This window comes from Paroedura picta, chromosome 4 (assembly GCF_049243985.1).
Source record: "Paroedura picta isolate Pp20150507F chromosome 4, Ppicta_v3.0, whole genome shotgun sequence".
In the NCBI taxonomy this organism is placed as follows: domain Eukaryota; kingdom Metazoa; phylum Chordata; class Lepidosauria; order Squamata; family Gekkonidae; genus Paroedura; species Paroedura picta.
Genome location: NC_135372.1, coordinates 39612603 through 39618713, shown reverse-complemented (window position 1 = coordinate 39618713; position 6111 = coordinate 39612603).

Below are 6111 nucleotides of genomic sequence, written 5' to 3'. Positions count from 1 at the left end.
CTGATCCAATCAGGTCGGTGAGATTGATTTCCTAAAGACAGGTGCAGGGCAGTGGTGACCAAATTTTGACATCTAATGTCTTGGTGTTTTTTGTTTTTTTTCTGCAATGTGCGCTATGAATATGGACTTGGGTATACGTGGTAGTGAATCCGTGACTAATTCTGGTGTCCTAGACGGACACCCCTCTCTTAAATCCACAGACTTCTTCAATGGGCTCAGAAAGGTGTAACTCTGTTTGGGACCATAGTTAATTTTGGAGCTCATTCCACACAGATTTGGACAATACACTTCCAGTACACTTTAGAAGCAGATCTTTTCATTTTGCGAAGGAAAATCCAGCTGTAACAGTACATTGAAACGTGCATTATCCAATGTGTGCCAAATGAGATGTAAAAGATCACAGGGTTCTTTTCCCTTTAAATCAGCAAGCTGATTGTTGGAATCCTAGGCTTTTTTAAAGAATTGCTTAACATTTTAATAGTTCATGGTTCTATTGGTTATGGAGAATGTTTTAATGTATTATGTTGTAAACCGCCCCGAGCCATCATCCAGGAGGGGCAGTTGTATAAATCTAAACAAACAAGTTGCACAGAAAATGGAATTTTTAGTAGACATTGGGTTTATATGGATGAGAAAATTGGGGCAGAAATTTCTTCTCTATGGTCACCCTGTGCAAACTGGACTCTAACCATGGTTGCATTTCTGATGTGATTTTGCAGAAGTAACACTTGGAAAGCAATGTTCTAGCATCAGAGAGATGGTGGAGGTTTGCTAAGATGTAAAAAGTACACCTGGCCTTAGTCCTCACCCTTACCTGGTGGAATAAGCCCCCAGAGGAGACATGGGCCCTGTCGGAACTTACCCAGTTATGTAGGGCCTGCAATTGGCATTTGGTTCAGGACGGGCTGCCAGTAACATCTAAGCCCCCCCCCACACACACACACACACACCACTCTCCATTGCAACATACATAAGAGTTAATGCAGGGAGAGGCTGCTTGTAAAGATGTAGTGGCAATTCTGCTGTTTTATTTTACTGTTCTATTTTATGGTGTTTTAATTTGTATGTTATTTTAACATGATGGTAGGCCCTGAGACTGCTGGCCTGAGAGAGATGGTCCCACAAGTAGAATTATAAACGAACTAGCTTCAAAGCCTGTTTCTAAGAACAGGCCTTGAAAGGGTCCCCTCCCCTGGCCCCTGGCTTAAGGTGGCTTTGGGCCGCAGCTCGCAGCCGGATCAAGTGGGGCAGGTGGGGACAGGCCAGCTCGTTAGCAGGCCCGGGACAGAGCTCCTTAGCAGGCAGTCAGCAGGCCTGGAGGCCCTTGTTAGCAGGCCCAGCCTAGCAGGCCAAGAGGCCCTCATTAGCAGGCCCTCTCCACGACCTTTTGCCCAGGGCCCTCTCCCCTTACCTGCTGCTGGCTCCAGGCACTGAGGCGCATCTGAGAGCGATGAGGCTAGAGTCCAGGGACGGAGGGTGGGAGCTGCAGGAGCAGGGCCAATCAGGGTGCAGCTTTGCTGGCTGCGCCCTGATTGGCCCTATTCCAACTTGGGCAGCCGGACACGTTCCACCCCCCAGGCTGTTTCACAAATATATAGGGGAACAATGGTTAAGGATATTTGGATGGATACCTGGAGATCTCCTGGGTTTATGACTGATCTCCAAACAGCAGAGATCAGTTCTCCTGGAGAAAATTGCTGCATTGGGGGGTGGTCTGTATGACTTCTCACTGAACTTCCTCCCCTAACCCTGCCTTCCTCAGGCTCCCCCACCCTGCCCCAATCTCCTGCTATTTCCCAACCCAGAGCTGGCAAGCCTAATAAAACAATTCACAGAGAGGAGGAAACTATCTGCCCTCAACAGAAAACGGGCCAGGTAGGAAAGCAAAGTGCCAGAAAGTTAAGTTGGAAGAAGATCCAGGAAGTAGCACTGATCAAGGGCAAAGACCTCCCTGATGGGGCTTCTGACAGATTGAAGCATGATCAGAAGATAAGCAGAGGAAACAGGAAGTTGGGGGATGGAAAGCCTGCACAAAGTATTATGGCCAAATCTCACACTAGGCCTAAGGCCAATGTGAATATATAAAAATAGCAACTCTGAGAGGTGAGCCTTCTCCTGGGAGGGGGGAGATGCAGCACTCATGGGGTAGAAACTGCCGCCACCAACAAATGGAAAAGGCATCTCCCACAAGACAGATTTGTAAATCCAACATTCTTTATCTGTTTCACTCTTTACAGGCTCTGCCGAATTGTGGTGTCTTCTGGTTCACAGTTGCCGTGTTTTCACTTGTACTAGCTAGTGCAAGGGCCGATCTGTTGGGCTTTCCTGCCTTAAGAAGGGTGAGCTTGCTTTCTGGCCCTCCTCCTTACCACGGTTTGGAATGCAAGACAGAATAGGTGTGGTTATGTTTATAGACATCAGGCTTCAAGCACTGAAAATAGAAAGTTCAGTGAACAAAAATAAAAAGGGTACACCTGTCCACGCATCAGGCTGAGCAAGGTTAGGAGGGAAAGGTGGAAACATGCGATCCTCTCAACCATGGTTTCTCAACCAGGGTGTTAATAGCCCATAGCCCTTCCCCCTGCTCCCTCTCCTGCATGCCACAAGAGCAAGGAAGAAGGCAGAGATCCAGTTTGGGTGGGGGGCATTTTTCTGTATAAAACTAGGGAACTTGAAGGAAAGAGGGCCAGGGCTTGTGTAGCCAGCCCTACTCCTGACTGGGAATATTCACCAGATGGCCTGCCAGCTAACCATATGAAAATGAGAGAGGCCATGATGGATCAGTCCAGCCCTCTGCATTACACAGTCACGAAATCCCAGGAATCATAAAGAGGTCCACCAGCAGGGCCAGAACTTCAGAGTCCCTTGCACTGTTGTCCCCCAAGCACCAAGAATAAAACCATCACTGCCCCAGTTATAAGAAAAAGGTGCCGTGTTGGATCCGGCCAATGGCCCATCTAGTCCACCAGTCTGTGTCACACAGTGGCATCACTGTGTGATGGCATCGAAGGCTATCAAGAGCCCTTGTGCCACACAGGGAAGGCCGTGTGCCAGGAACCAACCAATGTGAAAGTTCTGGCCTTGCTGGTGAGCCTCCTGATGGCTCCTGGGTTTTGGCCAACACCCCCCCCCCCCAACTCGCATCTCTAACAATGTAGGTGAGTCTAATAGATATGTCAATTCTGGTGACACAGGGAGAGGCCTGGTAACACCATTTCCTGCGATGTGGGAGTGGTCTGTTGACGTCACATCCAGTGGGATTGTTTGGGTGATGTCACTTCTGGTGGCACATGACTTCCAGAGTGTGTGGCCAGCTGACATTACTTCCAGGGGTCCTCAAAGCCTGAAGAATACTTCAGGGAGTCCTCCATGGTCAAAAAGTTGGAAAACCCCGCACAACTTTACGCCCTGGCCTGGCCTGATTGCATCAGATCTTGGAAGCTAATCTTTGCTTAGTATTTGGATGGGAGGCCTCCAAGGGAAACTGGGGTCATGACACAGAGGAAACCACCCCCACAAACGTCCCTTGACTGGCTGCCAGACAATCCTGGGATCTCCTGGCTATACTACACACGCCATATGAAAAAGTCTGTATTTATGTTAAATTATGCTTAATCGTAATCCTTGAAGTGGCATTATGGTAATTTAAAAGACCATCATCATCTTAGTTTTCAGAGCTGGAATTTCTCCCCACTGTCCCTCAACACATGGTCAAAGTGGAGTCCCGTTGTGAAGGTTTAGCCCTTAATGTCTTGACATTCAGTGGTCAACAGCCAAAAGATAAAGAGAGGTTCTTCTTTGTTGTCCTGGCAATTTATAATATCCCATTTGGAATTCTCTTCTCTCCAGGATGTCCTGATCGCCAAGAGGAAGCAAATTCAGTTTATCCCAATGTCTATCCCAGGCTTTCTCAACCAGGGTTTCCTGAAGCCCTGGGGTTTCTTGATAGCCTTGGAAGGGTTTCCCAACTGGGTGGGAGTTAATTAGTGTTTTATACATTTTTAAACGCGTTAAACATTTATCAGGTGATGTGACCTTATATGGTCATGTCAACTCCCCCACCCCCACCCGCAATGGCCAGTGATGGTCCTGGAGGGGATGGGAAGAGGAGGGGCCCCAGGTTTGGCATGTACACAGCGATGCTTCCCAACCATATTTCGCACAATCATGCCATTTCTAGGGTTTCCCGAAGCCTGCAGAGTATTTCATGGGTTTCTCAAAGTTGAGAAAAGCTGGTCTATCCTTTTACAGCAACCTTCCTTTACTTTTTTACTGTTGAGAAACCCCTCATAAATCCCGCTCTGATCTTGCATTAGGTTGGCAAGACAAAAAAAACCCCGATATGATAACTGTATTTAATAGGACTCAAAATGACTTTCAACACCATTCTCCTCCATTCTACCTACACAGCAGTAAACATGAGAGGTGCATTGGGCTGAGAGAGAGTGACAGGCCCTATGTCATCCAGATAGCTTCTGAGACCACTATGACCGTTTCTGCACTGGGAACTTTACTGCCCCAGCTCCCGTGCAAGAGCACAAATCGGGGGCAGATGAGGCGCAACAGGCCAAATGCTCCCCCATGTGGGGGCATGAAGAGAAGAAGAAGAAGAAGAAGAGTTGGTTCTTATATGCCACTTTTCCCTACCTGGAGGCTCAAAGCAGCTTACAGTCGCCTTCCCATTCCTCTCCCCACAACAGACACCCTGTGAGGTGGGTGAGGCTGAGGGAGCCCTGACATTACTGCTCAGTCAGAACAGTTTTATCAGTGCCGTGGCGAGCCCAAGATCACCCAGCTGGCTCCATGTGGGGGAATGCAGAATCGAACCCGGCATGCCAGATTAGAAGTCCGCACTCCTAACCACTACACCAAACTGGCTCTCGGGGCAACCTGCCACAACTAAAATTCCAGCCTGCAGCTCGGCATGAAACCTCCAGTGCATAAACAGTCTATATAACACCAGCTCTGGGAGATGGGCCCAGGCTAAGACTATGCTCTTAGGAATATTGCCTAACAAATCCCTACAAGTTTTGGGAGAGGTATTCAAATATATGGCGACAGCAGCTAGAATAACCTACGAAGCAAACTGGAAATTAGACTTATGACCAAGTTTAGAAGAATGGGGAAAGACACATGGCAATTGTCTTTTATTTGAGAAGCGGATCAATTTTGAAATCTGAGGAGAGATGGAGTGTATATTACATAAACAGGAGCCAGAATGAGAAGTAGCTTTAAAACTGTATATAAATGTATTTATGCACATAAGCATATTACAGTGCAGAAGCTGAATGAGAATAAGTTTCAGATGAGTGGATTTTGAACAAAAATATCTTTAATCAACTTTTGAATTTGGGTATCTTGGAAACTGGCTAGTATATATGCATGTAGTGGCGAATGTGTAGAAATGATATGTAGAATTTTCTGATATGTAGAAATGGAACATGGAACATGTAGTTATGATGGAAGTAACAATATAGTTGTAAAATATCAATTAGGACATTTGAAATTTAAAATGTTTGAAGTAAGGAATATCATATTTTGTACAGAATGCCTTGAGGATTGAGGATTTTGTACAGAATGCCTTGAGGACAGTATACAGGTGCCCCCCAGGCACCTGTATAATGATGGCTGATATATGTTTTGTTATGTAGATCTTTGCTGTCCTTCTTATGTTGTTATATCTTATCTCTAGAATAAAACATGCGATACAAAAGTGCCCTTTCAGAAGACGTTCTGCAGATGAGGGTGGGGTTTGAACCAGCAACCCTGAAAAGTGAGAATTAAAAGCGAAACGAAGAGCCAAGCTTTGGATGGGGGAGGGAAAGGTAGTTACAGGCTTGGCAGCTGCTCTTTTGCAATTCTGCAGGACAAAGGAAATCAGGCCTCTTCCTTCTTGGGCTGAGTAATAAAGCTGGTCTCATAACTTGTCATCCTTCGGCATTAGTAACAATCCAAAGCCAATCCAGGCAGCTTTCCTTGTTTGGAGTTTTTCGAATGATTCAGATATTTGTGTTGGTTTCAGTGCAAATACTGTGACTTAGCATCTCCGTTCCTTCAGCCACGTGTGCCTGCCAAGGGAGGAAGAAACCAGGCCATAGAGCTTGCATTGTC